This window comes from Hemitrygon akajei, chromosome 32 (genome assembly GCF_048418815.1).
Source record: "Hemitrygon akajei chromosome 32, sHemAka1.3, whole genome shotgun sequence".
Lineage (NCBI taxonomy): Eukaryota > Metazoa > Chordata > Chondrichthyes > Myliobatiformes > Dasyatidae > Hemitrygon > Hemitrygon akajei.
Window position 1 is genome coordinate 17,587,158 of NC_133155.1, and position 22,103 is coordinate 17,609,260.

The 22,103-nt window shown below is 42.2% G+C and overlaps 1 protein-coding gene across 2 annotated transcripts in view; it reads left to right on the top strand.

The window, feature by feature from the left end:
• The first annotated feature begins 1,283 nt into the window (after nucleotides 1–1,283).
• Nucleotides 1,284–22,103, top strand: part of fhl3a (four and a half LIM domains 3a) — a 122,759-nt gene continuing 101,939 nt past the window's right edge. For both annotated transcript variants that reach the window (XM_073034332.1, XM_073034330.1), the window contains exon 1: nucleotides 1,284–1,457. The gene's annotated coding sequence lies outside the window, so the exon portion shown is untranslated. The remainder of the gene's footprint in view (nucleotides 1,458–22,103) is intronic.

Genomic DNA, 22,103 nt, shown 5'->3' on the forward strand with positions numbered 1-22,103 from the left:
ATCGTGATCGTTTTCCGGACCAGAAACACTGCGGGTGGCAGGTTCCGAGCTCCGCCGGGTCCTAAAGTCCACAGCACTCAGACAGGTTAAATAAGGTCCGGAGTCTGCCGGGTCCTAAAGTCCACTGACTTGAAGATTTGCATTTTTTTGGTATCCGCGGGGGGTCCCGGAACCAATCCCCCGTGGCTAGGAGGCCGACTGTATTACTGTGTAGGACTAATTGTTGAATGCTATTGTGTAGTGACTTTGGGATGATACCAGTTGTAGATCTTACTATTGGGACAATGTATACTCTGCTCATGTCCCATGGTCTTTCAATTTCCTCTTTTAGTCAGCACGTTTCTGGTGTTTTTCTCTTATTGATTTCTGTATGCTATCTATGTTTGGAATGACTATATCTATTACGTAAGTTGTCCTTGCTTGTCTATCTTGTAATATTGTGTCCAGATGGTTATTATGGATCATCCTATCTGTGTTAACGGATTGGTCAGAATGTAATTTGTAAGACTGTAAAACTCGATCAGGTTTGTACTTGTGGTAAGATATGGGGTCTTTTATGAGTGTGTAATTCAAGGCAAGATTTTGGTGAATGATGTTTGCCTCTTGATTGTCAGACTTCTCATCTTTTTTTCCAGTCCTGGTGAAGGATCTCAGCCTGAAACATCAACTGTTTATTCCTTTCCATAGACACTGCCTGACCTGCTGAGTTCTTCCAGCATTTTGTGCGTGTTGCCCTGGATTTCCAGCATCTGCATACTTCCTCGTGTTTGCGATCTATATCAGTTGTCCTTTACGTATTGTCATTACTGTTATCACTATTATTATTATTGTACTTTTTGTATTTGCATAGTTCATTGTCTTTTGCACGTTGGTTTTTTGTCCATCCTGGGTTGGGTGCGGCCTTTCATTGATTCCATTATGCTTCTTGGATTTAGAGTATGCCCACAAGAAAATGAATCTCAGGGTTGTATATGGTGACATATATGTGCTTTGATAATAAGTTTACTTTGAACTTTGAACACCATGCTGTAGTTCCTGCTTTACTATCACTGAATTACTGAAAGCAGGCCAGCTTGAGTAGGTGTTGATAGTGTTATCAGAGCACAGTGATAGACAGCTCCAAGGTGCCAATCAGTCACACCTCCCAGCAATGCCGTCACAAGTGAGTCGCAGGAACCTCCTAGTCAGAGTTGGGTTAGCTGCTTGCTAATTACCTTGGCTTGGATACAAGGGTTTCAGGGCAGGATTCTGTGAGTCACTTCCTGTGCTTGTTGGGCCCCTATTCTTCCCTCGGCTCTGCCAGAGCAGTCAGACTTGAGCCTGCCTGCCTTGCAGACTGTATGTCAGGAGAAGTCCAACCACTTCACAGGCAGGAAAGAGCACAGAGAGCGATTCAAGCATTTACATTCAAAAGGAGCGCTTTGATCAGTGACCTGAATTCATTGCTGATATAGTTGGTAAGCGTCCAATTTTCTTTTCCTGTTTGAAATCTCCAGTCTACTGTAACTGCAGCTTGTGTTGGTTGCCTTTAACTCTGGAGCTGCATGCCTTTGCTACGTTTAAAGTTCGTTGAATGAGTCTTTTGCCCTCCAATTATCCTGCCAGATTGTTGTCTTCTGTTTGTATAAAGTCAATGAAATTATTGATAGCGTAAAGCAAAGCAAGAAACTAACAGCACACATTTTGCTTCCAGCGTCTCCCTAACTAAATGGGGAATGCAAATTTACAATTTCAATCAAAGATTAGTCTCTCATTTTAAAATGGGTCAGGCTCCTGACCACTGCAATTACCCTATACTCCTTCAGGGCAAGTGGTCACATATTAATTAAAGTGCCTTTAACAGTAACAGAGAGCTCCAACAGCCTCTATACTAGAGACCACAGAGCTCGGCTACTGCTTTTTATGTTGTGATCCGCAGTCTGACTTTGTCCTCATCGAAAGAGCAATGCTTACTGTTCTGGACTGAATCAGCCACTGGGGAAAGAGGAATCACCGGGAGAGTTTCTTGCAATTGTAATGTCTTTCTGTGAAGCTTGCGAGCTGGAAGTGGAGCAATATACATTAGCTTTCAAAAAACACAGGCTGATTCCTACAAGTACTAATCTCCTCGGCTCCCGTTATTTTGAGTCCTGTATTGGGTTACCAGTCCTGGAGCTTCCCTTGTCTTCTGAGAGCCAAAAGGCTGAAACAACGGGTGCTTCATACAAGAGGGGATGAAGTGATGCCTACAGCGGGTCACATTGACCTCAAACAACAATCACCTTCTTGCGATGTTGACATAATGTTTTTTTTCTTTCCCTATAAACTTGAACTAATGTTGATTCCTGATACATTGCACTCCAGAGTAACTGTGTAGATTGTAAATTTTATGGTAAAAACAAGAAACACTGCAATTTTAGCATATAATTTCAAGATTTCAAATGGGAAAGTAATTAACCTGGAATCTTGAATGAAAACAGACCCCCTGATCATTTAAAGATGAAGGGAAACTGACATGTCATGTCGACCCAGTCAAAATAAAGGCAGTACCATATGGTCTGAGAACAATTAGTTTCCCGAAGCAGGACTTGTTCTTTGCTTTTAACAAGTTACAGTTTACTAAACCAGGTCCACTTTACCATTTTCACACACAAGATTTCCAAAAATTCAGAGAGTTTCAAGTGAGATATATCTGCTTTCAAAGTGGGTGATTTACTGTACATGAGAGTGGACATTAGTGAAAATTCCTGTATCCTTCCAAGTATTTCAGACATCACTGTGGTAGTGGGGAGGTGGGGGAAGCTGCTGTTGATATGGTATGAGTCTGTTGAAGCATGGGTTTACGTAAGCTTCCCTTGGGCACTATGTTAACGCTCACATTAGCTGTGAGTGAGTGAAAGCTGCATTAAAGAAATGGACCTTGATGCTAATGTATTAACCAGCGCTCTGCCAGAAATGATTCAATCACTAAATGTCAAGCTGACTTAAAATGGATGTCACGTTATCTTAATTCATGAACCAATACGCAATCGCCCTTGGATCATGGTAACAAAATTAACCACATTTCAACAACGTGTTTTATTCTGTAAAAAGTTTGAGAGGTTTTCTTAAACACAAGAGATTCTGCAGATGCTGGAAATCCAGAGCAAAGCACACAAAATGCTGGCGGAACTGTTTTTTGCAATTTTTCTTACTACCGAGATATTATTATAAAGAATTTGGAATAAAATACTGATAATCACAGACTCTAATTTGTAATAGAAACTACAGCTTTATAAAAAAAAGTCAGCAGATACTGGCAATCCAAAACAACACCCACACACAAAATGCTGGAAAAACTCAGCAGGTCAGGCAGCATCTATAGAAATTAATACATAGACAATGCTTTGGGCCGAGACCCTTCGTCAGGTCTGAGAAGGAAGGGAGAAGATGCCAGAATAAAAAGCTGGGGGGGGGGGGGAGGTGGAAAGGAGGCTAGCTGGAAGGTGATAGGTGAAATCAGGTGGGTGGGAATGGACAAGGGCTGGGGAAAAAGGAATCTGATAGGAGAGGAGAACGGACCACAGGAGAAAGGGAAGGAGGTAGGAAACTTCAGTTTCTTACTTCTGCTTCTTCTCAAACCAAGTCAAGTCGCTTTTATTGTCATTTTAACCATAACTGCTAGTACAGTGCACAGTAAAAACGAAACAACATTCCTCCAGGACCATGGTGCTACATGAAACAACACAAAACTACACTAGACTTCAGCCCTACACGAGACAACATAAAGTGCACAAAACAGTGCAAGACAGTACAATAATTAATAAACAAGACAACAGACACAGTAAGGGGCAATCTATCTCTGTCTTTCCATGGGATATGTTCTATCTTGGGTGAGATATATTCTATCTCACACAAGTGACAAGTGCCATTGTTGAGCAGAGTTCAGGAGTGCGGGCAAGGGTATTTGACCAAGGTGGGGGAGGGGAAATTAAAGTCAAGCTGGAAGATACCCTCACTTGTGTTTACATCTCAGTGGGGTGGCGAGATAGAAGTGAATGGCTAATCTGCGATCACTGAAATGAATAGTATTATCTACTTTGGCAGTAAGCTTGCGAAATGTTTCATATCATAGTTGTGGGAACCTTAAACATTTTGTCTGAGCATTAAATCACTGGAAAATAATCCTCTTTTACATTCTGATTCATTTCTATTCTGATGTGCTAGTCCATGTCCTCCTCTTTTGCCAAGATGAGGCCACCCTGAGGGTGGAGGAGGAAGACCTTATACATGTCTGGGTAGCCTCCAACCTGATGGCATGAATATTGATTTCTCTTTCAGGTAAATAAATTCCACCCCCCCCCCCCCTTTCTATTTCCGTCTCTGATCTTTTGCTTCTCACCTGCCTTGTACTTGCCCTCTGCATCCCCTCCTCCTCTTCGATGCTCAACTCACCTCTCCTATTAGATTCCTTCTTCTCCAACCCTTGACCTTTTCCAATCACCTGGCTTCACCTATCACCTTCCAGCTGGCTTCGTTCCCCTCCCCCTCCTTTTCATTCTGGTATCTTCCCCCTTCCTTCTCAGTTCTCAGGAAGGATCTCAGCCAGAGTGTCGACTCTTTAGCCTGTTTCATAGATGCTGCCTTATCTGCTGAATTCCTCCAGCATCTTGTATATGTTTCACTTTTTTTTCATTTTGCTGGCCAGACTTCCAAACACCACAAACATCGAGCAGCCAACACTAAGTTACAGCAGTCCAAGTAACTAAATTCAACGTGTGTAGACTCATTTCAGCTGGATCCAGGATGTGACTTGCAAAAAGAGAAGGAACAACTTGAGTCCAAATAAAGATGATCAGGGGGCAAGTTTGTATATGTGATTAGAGAAACTGAGTTATCAGTTCAAGTCACTCTGTTGTAACTGTGAACAAGATCACCAGGCAGACACTGAAGCTAGTGCATGTCAAAGTGTTTTATTCAGCAGAAGTAAGCAGCAGGAACCATATTGAGACACTCTTGTAAGCTTGACCCAATCTTACACAACGTTTTATATGCTAAAGATATACAGGACAATTCTACAGTAACAATGTGTCTACAATGCTTCCTTTGAATTGCATACAGTTTTTAAGCACCTCCTTCTTTGCACCCACACTCCCGACACCCAAAATGAATGTTAATCAGCATTGTTTGGTTTCCAATCAACTCCAGTCTGTAGCTCCAGGAATACTATTGTTGGAAGCTGCTTTTTAAATTCAATCTACAATCCACGTTTAGGTCTGAAGATAGATCGCTGGTGAAATTTATATATGCTATATTCCCTAACTCTAGAATATGCCTGAACACTTTCATTAGATGATTACAATGAAAAGGACTTGAAATGTTAACCTTACACCTTTTTCCATAGATGCTGACTGACTGCTGAGTATCTCCAGCATTTCTACAGTCTTCAGCTATTTGAGCATTTATATTATTTTGAATCTTACCAAGGTAGCATGTAATGTGCACACACCAAAGCAAGTTCTGCTACTGTTTTTCTGACCATTTAATTCATCTCTGGGGAAAAAAAAGACTTTTTTTTTCAAAATGTGCACTGAAAATATATATCACAAGATAGAACACGTTATTCAGGGACAGGCAGGGAAATTCAAGATAATGACAACAAGGTCCACTGTAGTCTTATTGGTCTTGTTGGCAGAGTTGTCTCTTGTCAGTCACCCCTTCGCTGTATGGAAGCTAATAACCTCCCAACTTAATGTCATTTAAGCCATTATTGGTAATTCAGTTAGTAAAGTTGCTTCACAGGACTTGCGTTACTGCTTACTATGCCACTAGAGTTTGGGCAGCAATGAAAGTCCTCCATCTCCGGAGGTGTTCAGAGCTTCCTTTATCGTGTCAGTAGCTTCCTTTCATTTTCACTACTGTCAGTCCTGCAAGTCCCGGGTGGAGACTCAGGAATACACTTGCAGTCTGATGTAGAAGGATTCTTCATTGCTGTTATACCAGTCAGGGTTGTTAGCCCTGAGTTGAGAACCCAGAACCTGGAGGATTGGTGGACCACTCTTAGTTTGGCCTCTACTCTCTGATCTGTTTGGCATGGCTGACCCTACCAAAAGCCAAAGCACAAGGCCCTGACTATAGCCAACATAGCTCCCCAGGTCATCAAGGCACACATGCCTGCAAACCACCACAAGGTTGTGGTCCTCTTGGAGGTTCATAGGACTTGATATGGAAATAACATTTTCACCAAAATGATAATTATGTAATTTTCATGTCATTTTTGCAAAAAAGGGAGATTAAAAAGATATTCTTTCATGACGTTATGCAGGGTTACTGCTTTTTTAAAAGGTCCTGGACATTTTAAGATGTTCAAAGTGCTGTTTCTGCTGCCCCCTTTAGATGAGTATTGTTGTCTTCCCAGTGAGATGCGGTGTTGGCAGGGTTGTGAATGAGCAATTCCACTTGATGTCCTTATGGAGTCAAAGAAGTGTCCTACTGAAAATAATTTCCAGATGCATGCTTTTTCCTTCCGAATACTACAGCAGAAGCAGAGATCGGATGTGCTTTAATTGTCTGGGTAAAAATAAACTCTGCACCTCCTGCTATTCAGTGTTACCTGATGATTAGCAAGTGGCTCTGAAGCAGCTTCAGATCATCCTGCTTAGGAAGATTCTTTATCATCACTCCAGTGTCCCTCGTGTTTTGGATGTTGTAGGATGAAAATACTAAAACAATGCCCCTTCATTCATTCCAACTTACTTGAACCTAAGAATTCAACATGCCTTGCTTCCATTCACACCGACTCAACCAGAATGATAAAGCTGAGAGTGAGCTCCTGACAGTTCTCCGGAACTCACTGGACCATTGGGGGTCTCTCTGTAGGTGGGTGACAATTATAACCATCCACAATCAATACAGAAGAACTACCTTACTTTTAATTTTCCTTTACTGTATCCTTAGATCCGGGGTTTCCAACCTGAGGTCCAAGGGCCCCTTGGTTGATGGTAAGGGTCCATGGCATAAAAGAGGTTGGGAACCCCTTGTCTTAGATGATAATATAATTGCAAAATTTCAGAGCCAGTCAAAGTTCAAGTTCAAAGTAAAATCTATTATCAGAGTACATATGTATCACCACATACAGCCCTAAGTTTCTTTCTCCTGTGTGAGTACTCAGCAAATCTATAGAACAGTAACTGTAAACAGGATCAATGAAAGAGCAAGAACATAGAAGAAAACAAGTATAAATAAATGGCAATAACTAACGAGAGCATGAATTAACAAGATAAAGAGTCCTTAAAGTGAGATCATTGGTTGTGGGAACATCTCAATAGATGAGTGCAGTTATTCTCCTTCATTCAGGAGCCTGATGGTTGAGGGGCAGTAATTATTCTTGAACCTGATGACACGAGTCTGGAGGCTCTTGTACCTTCTACCTGATGGCAGCAATGAGAAGCAATCATGACCTGGGTGGTGAGGATCTTTGATGATGGATGCTGCTTTCCTACTTCAGCATTTCATGTAGATATGCTCAGTGGTTGGGTGGGCTCTGCCTGTGATGTACCAGGCTGGATCCACTACCTTTTGTAGGATTTTCTGTTCAATGTCACCATTAATGGGAGGCTCCAGCATTCATAGCAATTCTGGATTTTGTGCATGGTCTCTTTATCTCAGAACCAGGAGAGCAAAATTTCAATATTGTCAGAAGCAAAAGGCTAAAGGTTAGATGATTAGAAGTGAACTGTACACTGAATTAAGTTCTAGAGCCCAGGGGAAAGGGGGCAAAAGGCCCTCAAGTAAAAGTTGACTTCACTCCAAGTCATAAATTCTGGTGAGGTCACACATATGGCTTTCATTATCAAACAGGTGTGGGCTTAGGTGATGGGTCCTCATAAATCTTACTTGTCTGCCTCTAGCCTTTAATGTACAAAGGAGAACAGAGGCTGGATTTTTATGGAAGGTGGAAGGTTAAGGAATGCTCCTGTTGAAACCTAACCCACAAACAATACATGTCAGTTTTGGGCATGCAGCCACTAATTCCCCCTTCTATATTTACAGTGCAATTCGGTGTACGGGGATAAAGTGTGCTGGGTATTCACACCAGTACGCTGGCCCAAATGGCAGCTCTGCAGTTGTGGGCTTCATGCCAACTGGACTTCAAAGTCTTTGTAGTATAATTTACTGCACAAAGTCACTCTGGTATTGCATATGGGATTACAAAATGTTGGCAGCACAGATGTTAGTTAAAGGCATTAATGCATATTTGACCTTGCCTGTTAAGCCCCAGTGCTAGGTGGAAAAACTTTACTGATACAGGTTAAGTACCCCTCATCCGAAACTCCGAAATCCAAAAACCTCCGAAATCCAAATTTTTTTTTGAGCGTTATCATGACATCACAAATGGAAAATTTCACAAGATGCTGGGAAGGTTCCCAGGCAATGCACAGACAGTTCTGAGAAGTGACCTCACATACAGTGGCATGCAAAGGTTTGGGCACCCCTGGTCAAAATTTCTGTTACTGTGAATAGCTAAGTGAGTAAAAGATGACCTGATTTCCAAAAAGACATACAGTTAAAGATGACACATTTCTTTAATATTTTAAGCAAGATTACTTTTTTATTTCCATCTTTTACAGTTCCAAAATAACAAAAAAGGAAAAGGGCCTGAAGCAAATGTTTGGGCACCCTGCATGGTCAATACTTAGTAACACTCCCTTTGGGAAGTATCACAGCTTGTAAACTGTTTCTGTAACCAGCGAAGAGTCTTTCAAATCTTGTTTGGAGGATTTTCGCCCATTCTTCCTTGCAAAAGGCTTCTAGTCCTGTGAGATTCTTGGGCAGTCTTGCATGCACTGCTCTTTTGAGGTCTATCCACAGATTTTTGATGATGTTTAGGTCAGGCGACTGTGAGAGCCATGGTAAAACCTTCAGCTTGCGCCTCTTGAGGTAGTCCATTGTGGATTTTGAGGTGTGTTTAATATCATTATCCTGTTGTAGAAGCCATCCTCTTTTCAACTTCAGTTTTTTTACAGATGGTGTGATCTTTGCTTCCAGAATTTGCTGGTATTTAATTGAATTCATTTTTTCCTCTACCAGTGAAATGTTCCCGTGCCACTAGCTGCAACACAAGCCCAAAGCATGATCATCCACCCCTGTGCTTAACAGTTGGAGAGGTGTTCTTTTCATGAAATTCTGCACCTTTTTTTCTCCAAACATACCTTTGCTCATTGCAGCCAAAAAGTTCTATTTTAACTTCAACAGTCCATATGACTTGTTTCCAAGATGCATCAGGCTTGTTTAGATGTTCATTTGCAATCTTTTGACGCTGAATTTTGTGGTGAGGACACAGGAAAGGTTTTCTTCTGATAACTCTTCCATGAAGCTCATATTTGTGCAGGTGTCGCTGCACAGTAGAACAGTGCACCACCACTCCAGCATCTGCTCAATCTTCCTGAAGGTCTTTTGCAGTCAAACAGGGGTTTTGATTTGCCTTTCTAACAATCCTATGAGCAGTTCTCTCGGAAAGTTTTCTTGGACTTCCAGACCTCAACTTGACCTCCACCGTTCTTGTTAACTGCCATTTCTTAATTACATTACGAACTGAGGAAATGGCTACCTGAAAACGCTTTGCTATCTTCTTATAGCCTTCTCCTGCTTTGTGGGCATCATTTATTTTAATTTTCAAAGCACTAGGCAGCTGCTTAGAGGAGCCCATGGCTGCTGATTGTTGGGACAAGGTTTGAGGAGTCAGGGTATTTATAAAGCTTTGAAATTTGCATAACCTAGCCTTTCCTAACGATGACTGTGAAAAAGCCATAGCCCTAACAAGCTAATTAAGGTCTGAGACTTTGGTAAAAGTTATCTGAGAGATCAAATCTCTTGGGGTGCCCAAACTTTTGCATGGTGCTCCTTTCCTTTTTTCACTCTAAAATTGTACAAACCAAAAATAATACACTAACCTTGCTTAAAATGTTGAAAAGAATGTCATCTTTAACTTTATGACTTTTGGAGATCAGTTCATCATCTACTCACTTAACTATTCACAGTAACAGAAATTTTGACCAGGGGTGCCCAAACCTTTGCATGCCACTGTATGTAAGTTAATGAAAAATAGAAAAACACTGCATAAAATGAAAAACGAAGATCTGGATCGTGTATCATCAGTGTTGGAGTGAACATATGCTGCTTAACATAATGCTGATTATGAAACAAGCAAAGTGCGATCATGAACAGAAAATTTGAAGGTAGTTGTGAATATTCAGCAGGCTGGTTGCAGAAATTTAAGAAAAGGCACAGCATTAAATTTTGAAAGTGTCTGCTAGTCAAGGTTCAAAGGTACATTTAATGTCAGAGAAATGTATACAATATACATCCTGAAATGTTTTTTCTCACAAACATCCATAAAAAACAGAGAAGTGCCCCAAAGAATGAATGGCAGTTGAATGTAGAACCCCAAACTCCCCTGCAGCTTCCCTCCCTCCTGCACATAAGCGGCAGCAAGCAACAATCCCTCCCTCCCCACACCGACACCCACCACCGAGCACTCAAGTGCGCAGCTAAGCAACAGCAATGACACAGACTTGCAGTTACCCCAAAGACTACTCATTCACCCGGTATTCGACATACCACAGCCTCTCTCTCTCCCTAATAAGGGAGAAAGAGATGTCTCCGTTTCACGGTGAGAGGGGAGACATAACAAACAACTCGCTGGTTTACGATGTTAAAAGTCTGTTGCGTCACTTTTTCTGAGCTCTGTACCCAAAGATCTCGGGTCTCTGGGCACACAGCCTTCGATCTTCCATCTCCCATGACACACTGAACTCCTGCCCTGACACCGACCGTCGATCCGCCCGTCTCCAGAGCCGTGAGATCTCGGCCCTCCGAAGGTGAGCTGAACTCTTAGGCCGCACCCTTGGAATGCTGAATAACGGCCAGTCGTGAAACCCCGAGAGCGGGTCCCATTCCCGCAAAGAACCATAGTCAGCGTGTAACTCCAGGTCAGGGTCTTCAAAAGGACCCTGAAAGGGAAAAATAGAGATATTAAAGATGGAAATAGAGCTTTTCCAAAGATGCAGGCAAAATCTAGCACCCGAACAAGCTGCCTGTTATTATACCTTACTGAAAACTTAAAAGCAGTAAAATACAAATGCAATGTACTGTAACCTTTTTATCAAAGCACAGCATCTTAGGTGATGACTAAAAGCCTGCTGTTGTTTGTTGTTTTTGTACAGCTGTATCAGGTATTCTCCCAGTGCTGCCTCTGTTACCCTGCACACTTTATATTTTCATGATATTAATGGTATGTAATCATTTTTACTGTTAAGTACATATGTGTGATGAAAAAGTGTAAGACAAAATCTGCTTATCTGTGCCACATAAATTCAGTCAGAAGTTATGTTGATCTCTATCTATCTCGTTATACGAGGGGTGATTGATAAGTTCGTGGCCTAAGGCAGAAGGAGATGAGTTATACAGCTCTCGTTACATGCACGTGCAGTTCAACTCTTTGAGGAAAATGCAGATAGTTTGAAGTTAACAAACTTATCAATCACCCCTGCTGTGGACCACTTCTGGAGGTCCAAGACACCAACTTCTACAAAGAAGGGATCCGTATGCTCCATGACCATTGGACAAAGTATGTAAATGTAGGAGGGGACTATGTTGAAAAATAAATGGGCTAGGTTTTCTAAAATTGTCTCTTTCTACCTTAGGCCACAAAATTATCAGTCACTCCTCATATATTCCAAAATCTGAAAGAAATCCAAAACGCTTCTGGCCCCTAGAATTTTGGATAAGGATACTTAATCTTCAGTACAACTAGTTAAGTCATTCAGTCACACGGACTTGAAAGTCCTAGAGTTTGCTACATTGACTTCCATTGCCTTGGACAATTTTAACTGTGCGACAAACAGCTTCAAACAATGAACAGAACATTTGTAGGGGTCCCAGTGCTTATTACTACCAGTCCACTCTGCTGCCATTGTGCTTGGGTTTTTCTGCATAGGACGGAACACAGTTCAGTGTGACGTCCATGGGCAATCTTGCGCTCTTGGTTCGCGTGTGAAATGGGCGTGTGGAAAGGGTTTAGAGTCAGAGTCACAGGGTGCTACACCTCAGTTGGGGGGGGGGGGGGAACAAACTCTACATGAGGCTTTACATTACAGGTGTGAGACAGACACTGTTCAAGTGATAGGTGAAGCTGCAGAAAATGTACAAGGTCCTGAAGCTCTGTTTGGGACACCATTTCTCAGATTGTTTTGATACAATGGGAGAGTCACAGAAAGAGACATACCTACAAACAGTACAAAGTTAGCTGTTTCCAAGCTATTCAGAAGTTTCTTTCTTCGGCAAATTTTCTTTTATACTTGACTTTCCTTTGACTCTATTTTATAACTTACAGCTGCAGAATCTTTTTACAAAATGAAGTCTCACTGGGTCTCAAATAACTGATCCTCGAGCCCTGATCAGGACCGAAATGTGGGTCCTAGGTCTGACTTAGTGAAAGATTCTTGGCAGCAGAGAGTATGCTATTTGCACATTTGCTTGTGATAGACAGATTTTCTCTGGTAACAGCCTGTGCAAAGCGCTTAAATGTAGCTGTTAAGAGGCTCAAGTGGTAAGGCACTTAACTCCCAACAGAAAGGTTGCTCAAGGTCACTAAGTCAAACTCCCCCTCTCTCAGCCTTGCAGTTCGACCCAGCAAGTCCTGAGAAGGGCAACGCTCCCTTGGAGAGTGGTAAGGCATTGTGCTTCCAAAGTCAAATTCCGTCAGAAATATTCCTTTCTGATTCATCCTGAGGTCCAGCCATTTGGACAACAAAGTTGATCAGAGCAGTTTATTTGTTGTTGGCTTATTCAAATAAATTACCCTGACTAGAAGATGATTGCTAGAGTAAGATACATGTAAATAGCAAATACCTTTTCAAAGGCAGAATTACTGTATTTAAACTCAATACACAGCAAATATTAGGAAAATTTGGGTGCTTTATACAGGGCAGAGTCACAGAGAGATACAGTATGGTTACAAAGCCCTTCAGCCCAACTAGTTTATGGTGTCCACCCATCTAGTCCCAATTTCCAGCATTTGGCCCATATCCCCCCGAGCTCTGCTCGTTCATGTGCTTCTGAGATGATACAATTGTACATCAGGGCCACCACAGAGGCTCCTGAGTGAGCCTGCAGATGGCTATGGATCAAGAGGTGTGACTCATGGACCAATACTTCTGGTATACCAGTCAGGGCCTGATCAACCCTGGCTGGGTCGCCTGGGTGAGAGTGTCTGATGTTGAAAGAGCCCAAGTACCCGATGGCTCCAGGTTACGCCACTGGTGATGATGTGTCCCAGCGCATCCTACGATGTATCTCAGCATCATATCTTCCCCAACCACTTCCTCTGGCACCTTGTTCCATATACTTATCACCCTCTGTGTGGAAAAAGTTGCCCCTCAAGTCCCTTTCAAACCTTTACCCTCTCACTCTAAAATATGACTCCTAGTTTTGGACCCTCCTGTTTTGGGGAATAGACTGCTATCTTACCTACACTCCTCATGATTTTGTAAACCTGTGTAATGTCAACCTCATTCTTCTTTGCTCCAAGGAATAAAGCCCTGGTCTGGCCAGGCTCACCCTATAACTTAGGCCCTCTAGTCCTGGCAACGTCTTTGTAAATCTTTTCTGTACCCTTTCCTGCTTGACCAGATCTTTCCTACAACAGGGTAACCAAAACTGTACACAGCACTTTAAGTGTGGCCCCCGCCAATGTCTAATATGACTGTTGTCTCAGCTCTTACAATCAGTGCCCTGACTGATGAAGATCAGTGCTCAAAGCCTTTTTCATCAAACTGTGTATTGGTAATGCTGTTTCAACAAATTATGCACGTAGTCCTTGATCCCACTGTTACATTACATTCACCTGGGGTCCTAAAGTTCATAGTATAGGTCCAAAATGCAGCACCTCACATGTATCTGTATTCAAATCTATTTGCCACTCATTAACCTATGTCCCTGGCTCATTAAACCCTCCCTGTAATCTACTATAACCTTCTTCACTATCAACAACACCATCTAATTCACTGTTGATCACAAGTTTACTGATACAGCTTCATCCTTTTGTTTCCAAGTGACTTATGGAGAGGATGAATAACAAGGATCCCAACACTGACCAGTGCAGCACACCATTGGTCATGGCCTCATTTCTGAGAAAGAACCTTCAACCAACCATCCTTTGCTTTCTTTTCCCAGCCAGCTTTGAATCCACCGCCAAGCTCTCTCTGGATTCCACGAGCCTAACCTTCCTGATCAGCCTGCCATATGGGACCTTGTCAAAGTCCTTACTAAAATCCAGTAAGATAGCATCCACTCTCCTACCCTCATCTCCCTTTTCGGTTACGTCTCCAAAAAGTAAAAGGTTCATCAAGAACGACTTTCCACACACAAAACCATGCTTACTCCTCCTAATCAAACTCTGTCTATCCAAGTGCTGGTAGCTCCCTCAGAAAGTCCTCCAGTAACTTCCCCACTAGTGATGTCAAACTGGAAGACCTATAGTTTGCTAGCCAGTCCTTGTTACCCTTCTTAAACAATGGCCGCCTTTGGGAACTTAACCAGCACTTTAACCCTGCATGTTTGCAAACTGCTCAAAGGTTGTAATTAAAGGTTTACAATATAGGTGGAAACTTTGTAGCTCACTTGCAGGCATATATTATTAAAATACAACAAGAAATGTTAAGACTTTCAATGAGATTTTGACAATGTGAAATGGTGAACCACAAAGCACTTCAAGTATCCCTCATTGGCTGCTTGCCAAATGATAAAATCCTTCAAAATAAATGCTGTACCTGTTCCACTGATTCTACGGTATGCTTGTGCAATATATACTTCATGAGTGATAGGTATTGTATGTGCGGTTTGTGTGATATGCAGTGTGTACTATTTTAGATTAGATGTGGGTTGGTGTGTACTGTACTGTAATAAATGGCTTGTTAGGACCTGGTAGGAAGTAGATCATTCAAGCCTTTTGAATTCATCCTGCCATTGCCCTTGACTATATATGGTCCTATGATCATGTTGGAATGCTCTCCTGATGGCTCGATTCCTAATGAAAGTGGTTATTAATTCATACGGACCAGAAGGGCCACAATTCATTTAAGTGAACCAGTAGTGTATCTGTTAAGAGGGACCTTTGGCACCTCCTAGTGAATTACCCAGGCCGCTCCCTTCCACCTGAGCAACCTCATTTGTTCTGATCATCACGTTAATATGAGGTGTTGCTCCTCCGCTCAGGTTGGAGGAGCAACACCTCATATTCTGTCCGGAGGCAGCCTCCAACCTGATGGCGTGAGCATCGATATCTTTTCTGGTAATTTCTTCCCCCTCCACTTCATTCTTTTTATTTTCCTCATTTTGGTTTCCTCTGACCCCTTTTCTCCTCACCAGCCCACCACATCCCTCTGTTGCCCCTCCTACTTCCATTTCCTCCATGGTCCACTGTCCTCTCGTATCAGATTCCTTCTTTTTCAGACCAAATCTCTTCCATCTCTCCCCTCCCAGCTTCTTACTTCACCCCCTCCCCCACCCACCTGGATTCACCTATCCCCTAAGAGATCATGCTCTTTCCCCTGTCCTATCTTCTTATTCTGGCTTTTGGCCCCTTCCTTTCCTGATGAAGGGTCTCAGTCCAAAATATCAACTGTTTATTCCCCTCCATAGATGCTGCATGACCTAATGAGCTCCCCCAGCATTCTCAGCGTCTGCAGAATCTCTTGTGGTTATCCCATTAATACTTTGGGTTGAGCTGTGACAGCCCTATATTTGTCCCATCAAGACAATTCCATCATCTGTACTGGGTTTCTCAACGCCTTCGCAAACGTTCAATGTAACTGCATAGCTCTTGTGATACCAATTTTGTTCATCAGTGTAAGTTTTAAAAGTGAAATTGATAGATTTAGAGTTAGATAGAGCTCTCATAGATAGCGGGGTCCAGGGATATGGGGAGAGGGCAGGAACGGGGTACTGATTGTGTATGATCAGCCATGATCACAGTGAATGGCAGTGCTGGCTAGAAGGGCTGAATGGCCTACTCCTGCACCTATTGTCTGTTGTCTATTGGAAAAAGTTCAAGACGTGTGCCGTATTCCTACAGTCTACATCAAGAAATGGGAACGTTCCTCAGTTTTACTATCTTTCCCAGAGGTCTGACCAATGGACGGGAGTGGGATATTGAAGTGGGAAATCTAGGCATTGAAATTTAGTCCATTAAAAAGATAACAGCTATTTGCTACCAACATGCAGAGAATATGAAAAGTAGAAATGAGTGTATGCCATTTTCCCACTTGGTCCCATGTACTGGATAGAATGCAGAGGAGATTTACCAGGATGTTGCCTAGATTAGAGCACTAGAATGAAATAGAAGGATTCAGTACATTGGGTTTGTTTTCCTCGAATAGAGGAGACTGTAGTGATGTACAAAATCATGATGGGGAGAGATAGGATAGATAGTAAAACTTTTACTGAAGTTTGGGGTGAGAGGTGTGAGGTTAAGAAGGGATTTGAGGGGAGTTTATTCACATAGATGGTGCTTGGAGTCTGCAGTGCACTGCCCGAAGACGTGGTACAAGCACTCACTCTCAAGATATTTAAGAAGCATTCGGGTGAGTACTTGAATTGCTGAGGCATAGAAGATTAAAGAGCTAATTCACGTATATGGGATCAGTACGAGCAGTATGGAACATGGAGGGGAAAAGGGCTTATTGTTATGCTGTATAACTCTATGCCAATGACCATTCAATAAAATCATGGCTGACTTTTTGCTTCAGTGCCACTTTGCTAAAATAACCTCACACCTTGATTCTTTTGACATCCAAAACCTATTGACTTTGCCTTGAATTTGGCCAATGACTAAGGGTTCTGGACCTCCAGGAGGTTCACAGCCGTACCTGTGGTTTGGAGTCTTGCATGCCTCAATGACTCGGAGAGCTATGTTGGCTGAAGTCAGGGCTTTATAAATTGGCTCTTGGTAGAGTCACCCATGCCAAACAGGTCAACGGGTAGAGGCCAGACTAAGAGTGGTCCACCAGTCCTCTAGGTTTGGGGGTTCAGCTCAGTGTTAACAACCCTGACTGGTAAAACAAAATTGTCACAGAAACAGCAATGAAGAATCCTTCTACACATGAGTTGCCAAGGACAGACAGAGATCGAGGGCCTTCATTACTGTGCTAAACACCAGCAACATAACAGGCAGTAAGTAAGTAAGGGTCATAGAACATAGAAATATAGAAAACCTACAGCACAATACAGGTCCTTCAGCCCACAAAGCTGTGCCAAGCATGTCCATACCTTAGACCTAGGGTTACCCATAGCCCTCTATTTTTCTGAGCTCCATGTACCTGTCCAGAAGTCTCTTAAAAGACTCTATCATATCTGCCTCCACCATCATCGCCGGCAGCCCATTCCATGCACTCACCACTGTTTGTGTAAAAATCTTACCCCTGACATCTCCTCTGTACCTACTTCCAAGCAACTCAAAACTGTGCCCTCTCATGCTAGCCACTTCAGCCCTGGGAAAAAGTCTCTGACTATCCACACGATCAATGCCTCTCATCATCTTATACACCTCTATCAGGTCACCTCTCATCCTCCGTCGCTCCAAGGAAAAAAGGCCGAGTTCACTCAACCTGTTTTCATAAGGCATGCTCCCCAATCCAGGCAACATCCTTGTAATTCTCCTCTGCACCCTTTCTATAGTTTCCACATCCTTCCTGTAGTGAGGCGACCAGAAGTGAGCACAGTACTCCAACTGGGTCGTGGAATTGTTGCAGACAGATCAAGGTCTTTAGGCCAATTGAAACTGTGCCAGCTCTGTTGTACAACCTAGTCAGTCTCATTCCCATGTTCCTTACCCAAATTCTCAGAATGTTATTTCTTTAGTGTTTATGCACTTCCCTTTTGAATCCCTGATTGACTCTGCTATTTGCACTCCCTCAGGTACTGAGTTCTCAATCATAGCAACCGTATCTGTGGAAAAAGGCTTTTCCTCACACATCTGATGCAATTCTTGGCAATCGCTTTAAATACATGCTGCACTAAAAGAAACAGTGAAATAATTGGAAGAGTTTCTTTCTGTTTGCTTTTAATCATGATCTTGTAGACTTCTGTAAAACCTCACCCTTCTTTGCTGCAGCTTTCAAAGTTCAAAGTAAGTTCTTTTATCAACGTGCATATATGTCACCGTTTACAGCCTTGAGATTCATTTTCTTGTGGGCCTACTCAGTAAACCTATAGAACAGTAACTATGACAGATTCAGTGAAAGGTCACCCAGAGCGCAAGAAACAACAAACTATGCAAATGCAGATATAAATAAAGACCAATAAATACGGAGAACATGAGATAATGAGAAAAAGAGTCCTTAAAAGTCATAGATCATTGTTTTTTGGAACATTTCAATGATGGGGCAGTGAGTGTAGGTATCCCCTAGTCAAGACACTAATGGTTCAGGGATAGTAACTGTTCTTGAACCTGGTGGTCCAATCTAACACAACAGATGAGAAGCATCTTGGCAACATGCTAGTAACCCTCTCTGGGAGATTCACATACCAATTTAAGTTGTGCTGACTAAAATTAAGCACAGCATTCTAGTTTTGGACTAACCTTTATTTTATGGAGGATCAACATAACTTTTCTATTTCTGTCCATCCTTTACTGAAGCCCAGGATATACATTAGTAACCATTGTTTCAATCTGTTGTGTCCATTTCAAGTATTTATGGCCAGGTAATCCACATCCTTCTGTTCTTCCACATACTTTAGAATTGTTTCTATTGTCTCTCTTTTTTCTCTCTGCCAAAATGTATCACTTTGTACTTTCTGCATTAAGTTCTATTGCTTACTTGTCAGCTTATTCCACCAGCCTAAATTACTTCGCAATTTTTCGGTATCCTCATTTTTACCATACCACCAAATTTGCTCTTGTTTGCAGTTTAAGAAACTTTACTTTGTACGTCCTTATCCAGGTCATTAATATATTGACCCAATAGCACCATCTTCAGAATATGGAGGAACATCCAGGTCTAGGATTACTACCATTGAAAGCCAGGCTGAGAAAACCTAGGGGAGGAAAACCACAATCCATCCAGGGTTGTTCATTTTGGTTTTAAGTGAAGTTTTACGAGTATTAGTTCTTAACCAGGGCTGAAATGTCCTCAATTTTCAATGAAGCATGACCTTGAGAGCAATTTTAGATGCTCACATGATCAGAGCCAGCAGATTTTAACAGGTCAAATGCTTTGATGCCAGACAAAAATAAATTTTACTCAGGAATACCTGTCAGTAATTGAAAAGTAATCCAGCTAACAGCGAGCTTTAATAGGCTACTCAGCCCATCATATTTGTTCCATCCTAGCTGATCTGATTGCAAACTATATTATGCCTACCAGCAGAAGCTTTCACACCTTTGCTTATCACTAAACTATCTACCTCTCTCTTTGAAATAGTTGAAGCGGAGGTAGGTGGCTTATTTTTAAACAGTGGAACTTAATGCACAATTGCCAGTACTCTTTGGATGGTAGATTATCCCTCCAAGAGATGGCAAGTTTCTCAACTTCATATACCACATCCACTTTGGGACCCAAGAGATTGCAGATGCTGGGATCTACAGAGACCACCAATCTCCTGGAGGAGATTGAGAGGCTTGGGTTAGATGAGAATGTCAACAATCCCTTTCACCCAAAAGATGCTGCTCAGCCCGCTGAGTTCCTCCAGAAGATTGTTGTCCTGCGTATGGGAACTTGGTTTTGATCTTCTTGAGAAACTTTGGTCTACCTTGAACGGCTCGAAATCAGTCCAGGTGAGAGGCAGCAGCAGGAAAATAGGCCCATCTGCAGTTGCTTTATGGCAATCAAAGTATGGTTCATTTCATGAATTCTTGTCCTGAAAGATCCTTAAGAATTTGCAAAGCATCAGTTCACTGGGCTTTCCTGAAACCATCTGAATGTATCCACACTTGTGGAATGCAACTCTAGCTTACTGATGAAGTTACCTACTAAAAACAGAAGAAAGTGCGTAAATGACTTTGACTGTTTAGGATAATACAGATAGAGATTTTTTATTATAAATGAAAGCAGATAATACTGGAAGGAGCAAACACAAGGAAATCTGCAGGTGCTAGAAATTCAAACAACACACACAAAATGTTGGTGGAACACAGCAGGCCAGGCAGCATTGTCGACGTTTCGGGCCGAGACCCTTTGTCAGGATCCTTCGGACCAAAACATCGACAGTGCTTCTCCCTATAGATGCTGCCTGGCCTGCTGTGTTCCACCAGCATTTTGTGAATACTGGAAGGAGTTGTGAATGGAGGAAGATGAACAAGGGTAGTATCAACGATGAGTTTTTTTGCTTTTCAATTCAAGTATAAGACTGTATCAAGGATGTCTGCTGCAGCCCCATAGATTGGCAGCTTCCTGATCCTACCCAAGCCCAAAGACTAACCTGTGTCACTAATTAAAATTCAATCAATTACTCCGTGGTGTGTTGGATGGCATAATGAAATGGAGGTGGTGGTTCTGAGATATATTTAGAAACTGCTTGTAGTCAGAATACTCTTGAAGTATTATAATGGATACCATGCGGACACACATCAAACTGACAAAAATAAGTTAATGTACAAGAATAAATTTTGGGTCCTATGGACTGTAGTAAATCGGATGTTTGAAGTATTTTATGTAGATTCTGCTGAAAACATTCAAACTATTTTAGCTTTGTCACTATTTTAGAATTGCTTTTTGGAAAGCAAAGAAATTTTACCCAATCCTCGTAACAACAATGAGTTAGCCCACCACTGTTTCTGACATCAGACTGTACGAACAATTTCTTGAAATATTTTGCTTTTAAAAATTACACGAATGAACAAAACGGTTATTGGTATCTCAAGAGCTGTGCAGTTAGATTGAATGTTTGTGAGGGAGTTGTGAAACCCAGTCCAGATGATGGAATGCTTGCTTTTATTAGATGAGGCACAGAGCTCAAAAATCAGGAAGTTCTGTTGCAACTTTATGAAACTCTGGTTAGGCAATATCTGGGTATTGCGTACAGTTCTGGTTACCCCACTATAGGAAGAATGTTGAGGTTTTGGAGAGGATGCAGAAGAGGTTTTCCAGAATGCTGCCTGGTTTAGATGGCATGTACTATAACAAGAGGCTGGATAAACTTTGGTTGAATTCTCTGGAGTGCTGGAGGCTGAGGGTAGGTCTGTTAGAGGTTTACAAGATTATGAGAGGCATAGAAAGAGTGGACAAAGAGTATCTGCTTCCCAGGTTTGAAATGTCTAATACCAGAGGGCATGCATTGAAGCTGAGAGGGGGGTCCTCTGTTAGTCTCGTGAGACCATGGATTTGCGCCTTGGAAAGTTTCCAGGCTACAAGCCTGGGCAGGGTTGTATGGAAGACCGGCAGTTGCCCAAGCTGCACGTCTCCCCTCTCCACGCTACCGATGTTGTCCAAGGGAAGGGCATTAGGACCCATACAGCTTGGCACCGGTGTCGTTGCAGAGCAATGTGTAGTATTGGCCTTGCTCATAGCCACACACGCAACCTCAGCCAAAGCTCGAACTAGCGACCTTCAGATCACTAGACGAACGCCTTAACCACTTGGCCAGGCGAGGGGGGTAGGTTCAAGGGGGATGTCAGGGGTAAGTTTTTTTACTCAGAGAGTCATGGTTGCCTGGAATGCATTACTTGGTATGGTGGTGGAGGCAACTACATTAGAGATTTTTAAGAGATGTTTGGATAGGCACATTGATGTAAGGAAGATGGAGGGATACGGACATTATGTAGATAGGAGAGATTACCGTTTGGGTGTTTTTAATTTGCTTCATAACTGGTTCGGTACAATATTGTGGGCTGAATGGCCTGTTCGTGTTCTATGTACTACATTCAATGAAAACACTAAACACGCTTCATTTTTATTTGGCTTTAGGAATGTTGTCTTACATTGCCACTACCCAGCCTGGGTGAGCCTGATTAACAAAGATATGATTATAGTGTGATGTACCAATGGTTACCAAATTAGCTTATTATCAAGCGAGAAGTGGCAATACAGGGAATCATATTATGTTGATTCTCCCGAACTCTGTATGGCATCAAGCCCTACACTGAGAAA